Here is a 14,224-nt window from a genome sequence, read left to right on the forward strand (position 1 = left end):
TTAGTACATATACCAATCGCGGTACTGATAAGTAAATTTATGACATTAAATTGCAATAATTTTTGGTTTTGCTATTCTATTTATAGCTAGGTTATGTGACATAATAACAACTGAAAGAAAAACAGAGTATTTTCATTAATATTTCTTCCCTTTATAGTGGAATATTTTTATTGATAGCGGCTGGAGTTTGGGTCAATAGCACCGCCACCGGAGAGACAAATCAAGGTCAAACAACCAGCAGTACCTACTACTACGACTCGGTTACAGTATATCCATTTTAATCAAGCCAGCCAAGGAAGGAATATCTCATTATCGAGATGAAAAATATCTACATGTTGTATCATATTATACCATAATAAATACATATAAGTAATGTTTACATAATACGGAGTGATTAACAATGATGGAAATAGTTGGCAACACTGTGTTAGAGGATTTTAGAATTAGTGACTGGTACTAAAATAATTTATAATATTACTAAAATAAATTATCGACCGACAAATTTTAGTACAGTACGTCGATTACTTAATACGCAGCAGCTTCACAAGAAGTCACGTGAATTGGCGTCATTTTTTACTAAATATATTATAGTAAATTCACATAGGGGGGGGTTTTGTGAATATGTTTAGAAACATGTAATTTTACTACAAGATTGTATTTAGGATTTAATTTTTAAACTCACAAAACTCATTGTGAAAATAATATTGTTTAGTAATAATCATTTAGTATTAATAAACTGTTTTGCAAAATTTTTTTTTTTTGTGAAATTATGCTAAAATATCTTATTTTTACAAGTTTTTTTTATTAAAAGTACTCTAATGTATCAATATTTTTTTGTAAGATTACTTATATTTTTTTCAGCGATTAAGCCAATTCATTTACATATTTTTTTGGTTTTTCTTTATATTCTTGACAATTTGCAAGTTTTGACTTGAAGACATATTTTTTTCAATGTAAGGATTTACTATTTTTCAAACAAATATAATGGTCATCACAGTAGCGTGGCAAATTCTCGCAGGGCCCCCCCGCAAACTTTCTTAGGGGGCCCTCCTAAGTATACTCAAAAATTCCTTCAAATACATCATTACTGTCATATCTGCTTGAAACATTTTTTAACAAGAGCCACAATGTGATATTTTTTATATTTTGATAATTATTTCAACATTTATTTATTTATTATAGTACTATTAAAATACTTAAACCAAACTAGAATACAAACATTTATGCTTCTAATTAATCGAAGTTTTATTAGAAAAAAAAACAGCTCAACATTTAACTACTAATAACTAGAACAAAAATGTGAACAAGAAATTTTAAATATTTATGAACAACCCTATGGTATATTAGAAAGTCTATTACTTTTTCCTCGACCTTAACAAAAGGAACTTGTTTACGAGGCTGTCCAAATCTACCTCTTTTGCTTGATCATTCTCAACTGATATTATGGCTAGTGAGCTTAGGCGATTTTGGGACATAGTAGACCTCGCAAAACTTTTTATTATTTTCAGCTTAGAAAAAGTTCTTTCTGGTTCAGCGGATGTTACGGGGAGAACCAGAAACAACTGGAATAATCAAAGGTATACTGCTAATCGATAATTGGGGTTTTTCAAAAATAAAATCAGAAAACTCTCTGATACTGAGAAAATTTTTTATTTTTTCATAAAGTAAATTTTTTGCTTGAATTAGCTCCGATGCTAGATTTTGTGTTAGGTCGTTAGGATATTTGTCTACTAATACTTTGGCATTAGCTAAGATATCAGATTCCTGGGATTTTAACAATGTTTGTGAGTTTAACATTTCAAATTTTGAATAAATATTTTGAAATGCGTCATACCTGATTCTAAACTGAGTTATTATTATATCCAAACAAGCATAAAAAATTGTGACTTTTAAACGACTTTTAGGAATTTCAATGGGCTCATCAGCTGCTATTTCATCAGAAAAAGGTTTAACTCTACGAACTCTTTTGTTTTTTAACTGAGGTTCAATATTCCAAGATTTCGCAATTGAAATTAATAGCTCATACACACTTTCAAAATTGTCCCTAAGATTTTCTATTTTAACAAGAACTCCTGATTAGATCTGTGGCCAGTCCTATGTCAATATCATTTTTTTGTAAGCATTTTGAAAGCAAGTTATTATTTTCCAATATTGTACCTTGGAAATTTAGTAAGAAAATAAATTCGAAATTTTCTATTTTATCTTGTAACATCTTAGCCTCGTTTCTATCAGTACGTTTTCTCAGTATTAACGTTAAATTCGATAGGCTACTGACGACGGACAAATAATTAGTTTTTATCGATAGTATGCTTTCGGCTCTTGACGACCATCTAGTTGGACATCATTTTTTTAAAGTTAAACCAACAGTTTTACTATATTTTATTTCGCAGTTTAGGCTCTGCCAACGGGGTAGACTTTCACTGAAAATTATATAAAGACTCTGAACCGTGTCAAAAAAATTCTTATCTCGCTAATATTACTCACAGAGTCATTTAAAATAAGTGTGCTTATGGAAAAAGTCTACCAATATGATACTCGCCGTGTGTCGCCTAAACATATTTACAAATAAACCAAATTTCAAATTAACCCGTACAATAATTATTATTATCATACCTGTAGAGAATATATCAGCCTAATTATTGCTGAAAAAAGGAATGTGTGCCTAAATGTAATTTCAGTTTTCGGTTTGTTTGATAATTGTTTTTGAAGGATGAGGTGCGGGGGCCCTCAATTTACACATGGTCCCACCGCCACGCGGGGTCCGCGGGGGCGTTTGCCACGCGCCTGGTTCATCAAGATACTCATTTAATTTTTGGTTTGTTTTGGACGCTAGTAATAACTGATGATAAATATTCGAATTTTTTAAGTTTATTGCGAACTAAACGAACAATATGAGAATATCTCAAGAATTTCAATCATTGTTGATCGCACCGTATATAGAATTAAAATTAAAAAGAATCTTTTATTACTTCTCCACTGATGTTTTTTACTTTTTTTGAATTATTGTATAAACGTATAACAAAGATCAAAACTTAATTACCTTGCCGTAATGTTTAAAAATAAAACTCTTTTGGACATGAAACACATACAAATTCGTTTAGTTTAATTAAAGTATTTCCCCACTGCCTAAAGAGAGGTTAACAGCAGATAACCATAAAAGCTTTATAATATACAATTAAACTTGTTAACTGTGTGTACATTTTCTTGTTTAGATTATATCATCTGTAATTCCATCGTATTTCATAACCGAGATTCAAATCTTAATCTTAGTATAAACAATAATGATTCAAGATGTCGTCCGTGCAATTATTTTGCACGTAAATAAAAGTGGAAACACTTGTATTTATAGAGACAATTCTGCACGGTGATATTATCTGGTAAATGTTTATTGAAAAATGTTTTTATCTCGATTGTATAATTGTGTGATCGTTTATAAGATTGTTTTGTGTCAATAATGAGGTAATTAATGGTATTGTATTCTCAAATAACAAAACACATAATGTTATGCATTTTATTAAAATGTTGCAACTACATTTGTTATAAATTCACATACCAATCTGCGGTTTATAATTAAGATATACAGGGTGGTCCGAACTGTATTTCGGAAACTTCGGCAGCATATTTTGCAGATAAAAAAAAGTTCTAAAATATGTACTTGAATAATGTGTGCATATAAAAGATTCATTTATATTTCGATTTTTTCAAATAATTTCTGAAGTAACGTCAATATTTGGATGAAAATTGGTGTCTGGGAGTTTTTTGACCTGAGAAATTTGATTTTGACGTCAATATGACTCCTTCATGTATGGGGCGCCATCTACATATTTTTAACTGGTTTTAAGAGTAATAACTTTTCGTCCGTACCTGTATAAAACTGCTGAGTAAAAATATACATTTACGACGTTTTTTACGTAAACAACGTGTCTTGGTAAAAATCGCTACGAGTAATGGTTCTCGAGATATTTGGAATTTAAATTATCAATACCTCTCATAAATTTGAAATGCTTTTCTGCCAAAAGTTCAACAAAAACTGTTTTACCATTAGTCTTACCAAGCTAAGCCTATTTCCTTCATTCTTCCATCATAATTTTAAAATGAAAATTTAATGCTAATACAAATATTATTTTGGGAGGTCAGTGAATAAACGGTGCGCATATTAAGAAATGGCATTTCTAAATATAATTATCTCACGTGCATATAAAACTGTAATAAATTGTAAACAAAAATCGAAAATGTATTTGGAGGACGCAACGGACGTGTCGGAAATCAGGTTCGGCTTGTTGTTTTGCTCCCAATTTTTTCACAAACTCCATTATGAAATAATCATGTGGATATGGATTTCAGTCACTAAAAATATATAAATATCTCGAAATGTCATTGCATAATTCTATTTGCGTTATCTAGGATTTAAGTTGTTGTTGTATTTTGTTTTACCCTCAGAGAAATAAAAAAATATGATTTAATTATCCGGTGAATATATCTTGATCTAATAAAAGATTGAATTTTTGAACTTCGAGTGACTTTAAGTACAACCACAGTCTATTCATATCCAGCCTGTCGACTTGAATCGATCAAGGCCAGTCCTCTGCCTGCTGGCATGTATATGACAATAGACGAGGCAGAGGAAATGCGAATACTCAAAAACAAGCGAAAATGAACAGATGCTAGTGACTAAGCTGTTGTACAACTATTATCCCTTCAAAGGCTTCTTACCTCTCTAGATCTTAATAAAAAAAGTTTATTTTACGGTCTGTGTCCCATGAATGTTGTCAAAAGTACGTTTCCAATTAACTGAAGATACATTTATTGGCTGGTATAAGAATATAGATATATTTGGGGCAACTAATACATAGCTCGAGATCTCTACTACCAGAAATCAACAGAAGAATTAAGTTAGCATGGAGTACTTATGGAAGAAACGCAATCATATTCAAATCTAGAATGCCACTCTATCTAAAGAAGAAAACATTCGACCAATGTGTACTACCAGTCATGACCTATGCATGCGAAACCTGGACACTTAAAACGGACATTATAAGGAAACTGCAGGTCGCAGAACGCCCAATGGAACAAAATATGCTGGGAATGACCAAGAGAGACCGTAAAAGAATAATGTACATACGACAAAAGACCCAGATAATAGATGTTATCCACAGAATCAAATCCCTTAAGTGGCACTGGGCACGACCCCTGGTACGGACGAACAGCAGGTGCACCACAAAAATTACAGCATAGAACCCACGAAGAATCAAGAGACCTAAAGAGAGACCAAACTTAAAAAATTAGTAGAGACAACTTGGCCCCGCAAAGCCAACAACAGGCAACAATGGGCTCAACTACAAAGAGAGTATGTATATGTGAGGAAGGCTACACCATAATTAGAAATGGTTGAATAAGCTGAAAGTGATGATGATGATGACATTTATTGGTTCGGGCATCTGTAGATCCTAGTAATGTATGCCTGTCGCTTCTGTGATTTTTCTGCAACACTACATAACATAAATCTTCGTAAAAACCTATTTCATATACAGATATTTTTTTAAGTTTTTTTGGTCCAACTTCATTAGATAACCAAATCCAATTTTTTTTTAACTACAGCTTCGTAGATCTTGATGATGTTGTCGGGAATAACATAACGGAAGTCACCCATTACCTCAATGCTACCGAAGACTTAACTATCCAACTATAACATCCCTCGGGATAGTCTCAATGAGTGAGTGGCATCAAAACGGCAATTCTGCTAATTGGGTAACCAACCAGGTAACTTCTTCTTCTTTCTCTGCTTGTCCATTAATGGATGTTTGCGACCACACTTTCCATGGCTTCCCTATCTCTGGCTGTGTGGATCAACGTCTGTATGTTACTAATGCCTCTCCACTGTCTTATGTACCGCAGCCACGACATTTTTTTCCGTCCCAAACCTCTTCTGCCCTCGATAATCAACTGGAGAAATTGGTATTTATGGTTACGCATGACGTGACCCAGGTATGCGGTCTTTCTTTTTTTTATAGTGTTGAAGAGTTCACGTTCTCTATTAATACGTCTTAGTACATCCTCGTTTTTTATCTTGGCCGTCCATGGCATCTTGAGGATTCTGCGGTATATCCACACTTCGAAAGCTTTCAGTCTGATTATGGCACTTGCTTTTAGTGTCCAACTCTCCACGCCGAAGAGGAGTACCGACCAGACGTAGCATTCCACAAATCTCAACCGAAGCTCAAGGTCGAAATCGCTACAGGTGAAGACTTTTTTAAATTTCAGGAATGCGCCCCGGGCTTGCTCGATTCTACACTTAATGTCCCTGTCAGATGACCAGTCCTCGTGAAGCCAAGCTCCCAGGTACTTGAATTTTTCGACTCGTTCTGTGAATTTTCCTTCGTATGTTAAGCTGACGTCTCTAAACTCATCCACCTCTCTCGTGACACCAATGAATTTTGTTTTCTTTGTGTTAATGGCAAGTCCCATTCTTTGACTACATTCTCCTGCCATACTAACCAACTGTTGTAAATCATCCACGTTAGCCGCAACCAGAACTGTGTCATCGGCATATCGTATGTTATTTATCCAGACTCTATTGACTCTAATTCCAATCTCCTTGTCCTCTAGCGACTCCTGAAAGATGGCTTCTGAGTATATATTGAACAAGAGCGGCGATAGTATACACCCCTGCCTTACTCCTCTGCGAATACAAATTTGGTTGGTTAGACCGTTCGCTAATTTTATCCGTGCTGATTGGTGCCAGTATAGGTTTTCGATACATCGGATGTCTTTCTGGTCTAAATCCAATCTCCTGAGAAGGGATCTCATGCAAAAAAAACGTGAATTTAAAGAAGCCTCTTATACCAAACAACAATACTGTGACGTTTTTAGTTCGTTACATGTCTTTCATATATAATATATATCTGGCGTATCATCACCGGAGTCCGTATCGCTCAGGCCCGATAATTTACTTGACGCGCCTGGCGTAATTTTTACGTTCTCTAGTCAGCAACCCTGATATCGTTTCACTGCTTCTGTGGAGAGCTGTCAGGATCGTTTCAAGGCGCCTCTCTGCGCTTTAACCTCACTTCAGCAACTCGGCTTTGAGAAATGGTAATTATTTAAATCTTGCTGTATAATCTGAATCAGCTGCTATTTCAAAGCTACAGGTAAAGATGAGATATTATCCTTTTTAGATTCGATATTATTACTGCATATTTTCAGGGTAGAGTTTTGGATTAGCCTCAACCTTAACTCGTATTTGGTGTTTGCTGGCACATCGGTTTTCTTTTGTGCTCCAGAATGTCAAATGGAAGAAAGGACAGTTTCTTTGTTTATTATTAAGCACTCGGAAGTATTTCGAGGTAGGTTTATTGTGTTTATTACACCTTGGTAGGTTTTAAACACGAGTTTCATATTTTTAGGGTTCAAGATTATGGTCCAAGCTACGGACATTGTCCAAGGTACAGACAATATCCAAGGTACGGGTAGTGTCCCCATATTGCCACAGTATGGATGTAGCGTAAGCCCCCTGCTGCTTCGTTCCCATTTCTAAGCCTAGTCAGTAGTTACGGCTGTATTGATTCATGGTGTCCTCATTCTGACCCCTTTTGTTGTATTGGCCAACAGGATAGCCGAAAGACAGTACAGACACAAATTACTGTGGTACAGAGATATGAGCCCACCTCACGCTGCTACTCTTTGAAACAGGATTGCCTCAAGAACAGCTAAGTGTAGATTTAAGTTCTGGTTTTCAGTTGATTTTCAGTCTTAACTTAATAACGTGCATTTTGAATGGTATCGTGCAGACTGTGTTTGGTGGTTAGATTATTAAGAATATTTATGTCGATTTAGTGGTTACAATTTACAATGTGATTTGGATCTTAGGTTTCATTACATTACATCTTGTAATAGTGTTACTTTCTATGGATATTGTTGCGCTGTATTAACTGATGAATGACCAGACATAGACTCTAGAATCAACGGGTTGCAACATATCAGATTTGAAAGTGGTCCTGCCTTTCTTATATATTTTCTAGAACTTTACACGCATTGTATTTTTCCGGAGTCTCTTCATAGAACATATTTAATATTGTTTACATACATGACTTTGCTCGACATATAACCACTATAATAATTATTAAAATTGTACAATGCTATTTATCATCAGGATACATCATGAATGAATATAGTCACTAGTTTTGAGTAATAAACAACTGTGTTTTCTTTCTCTGTTCATGCCTGGCGCCTAATATTTGTATTTTCGATTTATTATTGTTGGTTGGTTTCTTTCCAGTGAAATACATTATCCACGACTGCTCTACCAACGAAAAGCTGCCGTTCGCAGTGGTAGTGTTTTATAAAAAACGCTATAATACCATGATTAGCAATCCAAGTATGGAAATTTCGACAATTTGGCAATCATTTATCAAACAGACCAATGCTGGTATCCTCAGCGTTGGTTTAACAAGTTAGACGCATGTAGACCGCTTTACAGTTAACTGAAATATAGGAACTTTTAAATAAAAAAAATTAAATAAAACTTTTTAATGTGTTATTTTTATATTACTATTTAGATAATTCTATATCTCTCTTACCACTCTGAGCAAAAATGTACTGTGTCGTGTGTTGTTCTTATCTGGCTTGTTCTATCTAATTGATTTGTTTGTTTACCTCATCAGCTGATTCCTAGTCATGTTGCGCAACAACAATAAAGTAGTACGACGACGTAATGCCGAGCGGAGGTACGGTATGGGGAACTGGAAGCAAGCGGTTGTTTTTTTCGATCGTTAACTGCCAACATCGGAGTAAATAGGCTAAGGACGGTTTAATTTTAGAATTGTTGTCGAATTTCTCATATCTTACTCAGGTAAACAGTCGTAGTAGAGGATTATTTACTTAGTAAATGATTTGATTGTTTTCCTACACGATAATACACTTTATAGATGCCGCCACAGCACTAATACGAGAGCTAAAAATCATTTTAATGACTTAAGTCATTTTTCGAAAGCTTCGAAATTATCAATACCTGTCATCATTGACATAAATTAAACATGTTGACTAAATCGTTATTAGACTGAAATCATAAATTTGAAATGTTTTTGTGACAAAAGTTCAACAGAAACTGAAAACTTTCCACAGAAAAATTTATGATTAATTTAAAAAAATAAATAAAAATTTCCCAAATTTATTATTTCAGTCAAATATAACCATCTACTCTGAAGCCCCATACTCACACTTCGCTACTTCACTTCCTTCCTTCGTCGCGTCCCTTCGTCCAAAAATCTTATATTTACTATGGGAAATGTCGATTTTATGCGAGTGTGTTCCTTCGTCAAAACGCTCCTTCGTCCGTTTACTTTCTCGAAACGCTCCTTCCCCGTACTGTCGGTTTTTGGACGAAGTAGCAAAGGAATTATCACGAACAAAAAAAAATATTAAAATATATAAAATATATAAATCGATCTTGGATTTCATTCGTAGTTGATTTCTTGATTTGGCAGTACGTCTGTACAGGGTGTCCCATTTTCGTGTGTTTTGCAGGGTTTCTCGTTTATGAGTCGATATACAAAGATGCGATTTTCACATTACGCTGTTACTTTTTTATGAAACTAAAGATGCTACATACATATATGTCCTAGCTCTCTTACTTCCTAAAATACAGGGCGAATCTGAAATTATTGCATTTTTCGATCCCCTTTGTATCATAACTTATTGAAAAGGTGAAAACGGTCTCCCGTACAGTTATTCACGTAGAATGCAGTGACGTAACTATTTCTTCGTTGGAATCTCTCTTTTAAATTGACTAAAACTTATATGTTTTTTAAATACGATATTTTGTATATTATTTTATTTTCCTTGTTACGAGCTTTCTAAAATACTTATTTTCATAAACGGGGTAAAAATGCATTATTTAACTTTATTACATAGTCGATCGGTTTAAATTAGGTAATCAAAACAATAAACTAATTTATTCGACGTAAAATGTTGGTTATTGGCATGTTATTTAAAAGCAGCACAAGTTCAGTTTCCGTGTAGTTTATCAAAATATCACGATGCAAAATTATCTGGTAAAATTAAGTTAAATAAAATAAGAGCCGTTTAGCAGTTTAGCCGTACCTAAATAAATAAATATAGAGTATATTATAATTTTCGAAAGCTCATAACAAGGCAAATAAAATAAAAAATAATATATAAAGTGTCCTGTTCAAAAAAAGAACATAAATTTGAGTCATTTTTCGAAATAGACAGCTCCCAACGAAGAATCACTTTCACGAGACACAGGCGGTGGGTAAGTACTCAATAGGTAGAACAAAACAAAATCAGGGTATCCGGTATATACCTGTACATTTAGATGAACAGTCTAATTTTATAAAAGGTATTTCCAACGACCGCATAGTAAATACCCGGTATAATACCAGTAATATCAGAAATACGAGTATATCTACAATATTTCTTATATATATTGTAGATATTATATATTGGTATATTTCTATTCCCGGTATTATACCGGGTATTTACTATGCGGTCGTTGGAAACTCCTTTTATTAAAATTAGGATGTTCATCTAAATCTACAGGTATATACATATATACCCAGATTTTATTTATCTACAAATTGGGTACTTACCCACCGCCCATCACTTACCCTTTTCACCTTTTCGATAAGTTATAAGATAATCGAGATACAAAGGTTATCGAAAAATGCAAAAATTTCTACTAATTAAAAAATAAAAAGTAAAAGAAAGAAATAAGAAATAACTTTGAACTAAGAAGGCTAGGATAAATATGTGTGTAGCATATTTAGTTTCATAATAAGTAGAACAATGATGTGCACAATTTTGTGTGATAAAACACACACAAATGGGACATCCTGTACATCTAGCAATCGCCAGTCGATATAAAAATAATTCACACACAATAGTCTAAAAAATGGAAGAAAAAAACAATATTGTCTTCATATTTGTGAAAAAATGCATGTCCATATTTATGTAATCGTAGCGACAAAAATAAAAAAATAGAAATAATGTGCATGATGCCTTTACAAAAATATCTGAAGAAATGGGGATTGACATCATTAACGTTTAATTAGTATGTCATATTTCATGGTTTCGATATAAATTACATAATAAACGTTACTCTATTGTTGACTCGCCTTGTACATTCATACTGATATACCTTGTACATGATACTGAAATATTGGGATTTATTAAAAAAAAATATTTATAAAATTCAATTTTTATTTTTGACACGACAAAGAATTGCAGTTTTATAAAATAAAAATTATGCGCCTTTCGGATTTTTTAAAAATTTTAGAGGTTACTAGATATTTCGTATTAAACATGTAGCTGCTATATTAAAAATATTTTGTGGTGTGTTCTTGCATAATTGACTAATTTCCAAGCATCGAATGGACGAAGGAAGGAAGCGAAGGGACGAAGGAACGCGAGGAAGTAAGGCGAGGAAGGAGCGAAGTGTGAGTATGGGGCTTGAACGTGTTTATTTTTTTGTCAATAATGTATTGACTATTTCCAATCGAAATATCTTGAGAACTGTTGCTCGTAGCGATTTTCACCAAGAGGCACTTTTTACGTAAAAAGTTACGAAAATGTGTATTTTTTGACTCAGTAGTTTTATACAGGTATGGACGAAAAGTTATTACACTTCAAAACAGTTAAAACAAATTAGGTGGCGCCGCCCCCTACAAATAGGAGTCATATTGGCATCAAAATCAAATTTTTCGTGTCAAAAACCTCCCAGACACCAATTTTCATCCAAATATTGACTTTGCTTCAGAAATTATTTGAAAAAAATCGAAATAAAAATGAAACTTCTACAAAATCTCCGAAATTAAACATTTTAGGGCATACATTTATACGAACTTTTTCACTTATTTTTATCTGCAGAATATTCTGCTAAAGTTTCCGGAATACAGTTCGGACCACCCTGTATATTAATTGATCATTTCTATGGAAAAAACCTCAACTGCTTTTTTTATTTCAAATTAATAATAATAATTTCAGTAAAACATTCAACTTTCCTTTAAAAAGTAATGCAAGCTTGGAGACGCCATTCATTCTAATGGATTTTGCCATTTTTCCTAAGCATTAATACAAGTTCTTGTAGATGCCTGGGTGGAATTCTACTCAAGATTACACTTTCTTGAGTTGCTTTTCTTAGATAAATATTTGAAAGAAAAAGGTTTTGACACACCAAATAATTATTTATTTTTAATTAATATTTAAAACAAGTTTAAAATAAGTAATGGTGTTACGCTAATCAATTTACATTAAATTATATGGTTAGAGATAATCGCCAGCATTTCCAACGTAACAACGCCCATAAATAATGTTAAAAAGACAAAAAAGCCCTTATTCCCAACAACGGACATAAACAGAAAACTATAAAGATATACACGTTTAAGTACCGCGTTTAATAGTCGATGCACGTCTGCAACGACACTTGGAAATGTAAGTACTGCTTCCCCGTAGAGTATAATAGAGCTGGAGAATTAAAAGGAAATAAAAACTTGGAAGGGATTCCAAGAGTAGTAAATCTACGAAAAGGACGATGCAATCCGACAATAAAAATGCTCTTGACACGTGATAAAAATATTATCGTAGCAGTACACTTTATATGTGCGTTCTGTTTCGAGAATATGATAAAAATTACGTTGAGTTTTGGGTATCAGATAAGTATATACATAATGTATTTCTAATATAATAAAAACACAGGGTTATTGATGCTATTCGACGCGAATATTGTAGCTAAATTATTATTTAGCTGCAATGCTACTAGATTTTTTAAAATTGGGTATTGGTGACGTCGAGGGACTACTAGGGCTATCACTTAAATTATTATATCATCATCATTTTCAGCTTATTTAACCATTTCCAATTATGCTGTAGCCTTTCTCACATATTTAGATAATCTCTTTACAGTTGGGCCCATTGCACAGTGGTTCCCCTTAATTAGCTGCGCGGTCATAACTGTTAGATATGTAGATACAGCTTGACTGCACCTTTTTTAATAGAAATTGATAACAAATGCTAAATAAATGCATAAAAAAAATTGGGCCCGGTTCGTGTGATTTGCATTTTAAGTTCTAACTACTCGGAAAGGTATACAGATTATGTTTGCACATATGTACATGTTTTTTCATATTGAAGAGGTCAAATTTATTTTAAATGTTGAAAAAATAAAAGAGACAGTTGTTTCATTTTATAAATACAATTTTATTGTCAATTGATATACAGTGTGTCCACTAAGTTGACACGAAGAGGAAAAAATAAGTAACTTTTTTTTTACAAAAAGTCAAAGAGTCAAAAAAAGACAAAAAGTCAATCTTTAACCACCCTGCATAAGATCTGGCGGCAATTCGCGGCAGCCAGTGGCAATTAATTTATATGCTACTACTTTACTACTTTCAGCAACAAGTATTATCATGCCGTTTAAGAGGATTTGAAAGGGAAAGTAGTTAAAAGTCTTAAAGAGTGACAAGCAAAAATGTAAAAATACTATTTTTGTTGCCTTCAAATAAATTGTCATAAACTAATATTACTTAGGTTTAATTAAGTGCAAAAAAGAAAAAAACAGTTCTTTTTACCTACTTTCGAACGTCCATTACAGAAAAGGCAACAGCTTTTATCAATTTTAATAAAATAAGTAACTAATTGGCGTTATCTGAAAACTGATTGTCAGCTTGATACCAGTAGCAAAAATGTAACATTTCTAATAAAAAAAAGCGCTACACTAGGCTTACTTGATTTTGTTATTTATTATGTATCGTTTACAGGGGAATATAAGAAAAGCATTAGCAATAGTTTCATGCAAACATTTTGAAATTAATATTTCTAAGTAATGACCTATCTGGGAACTAATGTGCATTGTTGTTTATTGTTGGCTGTGCGGGCATATCATGGTTCCATCTCAGTTTTGGTCTTCCTATAGGTCGCTTGACTCCGCGTAGGTACCATGCTGTAATTTTTGTGGCCATTTGTTGCCAGTCCTTCTTGCCAGATGTCCTGCTCATGGACATACGAGGATGATATCTATTACCTGTGTGTTTTGTCGTATCCACTCTATTCTTTTACGGTCTCTCTTGGTTATTCCCAGCATATTTCGTCTCATTGAGCGTTGTGCGACCTGCTGTTTCCTTATAATGTACGTTTTAAGTGTCCAAGTTTCCCATGCATAGGCCATGATTGGTAGTACACATTGGTCGAATGTTTTCTTCTTTAGATAAAG

At 33.4% G+C, this 14,224-nt stretch overlaps 1 protein-coding gene across 2 annotated transcripts in view; it reads right to left on the bottom strand.

Moving 5' to 3' along the window:
* LOC115881432 (transcription factor AP-4) overlaps positions 1 to 14,224 on the bottom strand; it is a 291,153-nt gene that overhangs the window by 59,746 nt on the left and 217,183 nt on the right. The window lies entirely within an intron of this gene.

The sequence above is a fragment of the Sitophilus oryzae genome, unplaced genomic scaffold (assembly GCF_002938485.1).
Source record: "Sitophilus oryzae breed Bouriz unplaced genomic scaffold, Soryzae_2.0 scaffold_1110_pilon_pilon, whole genome shotgun sequence".
Lineage (NCBI taxonomy): Eukaryota > Metazoa > Arthropoda > Insecta > Coleoptera > Curculionidae > Sitophilus > Sitophilus oryzae.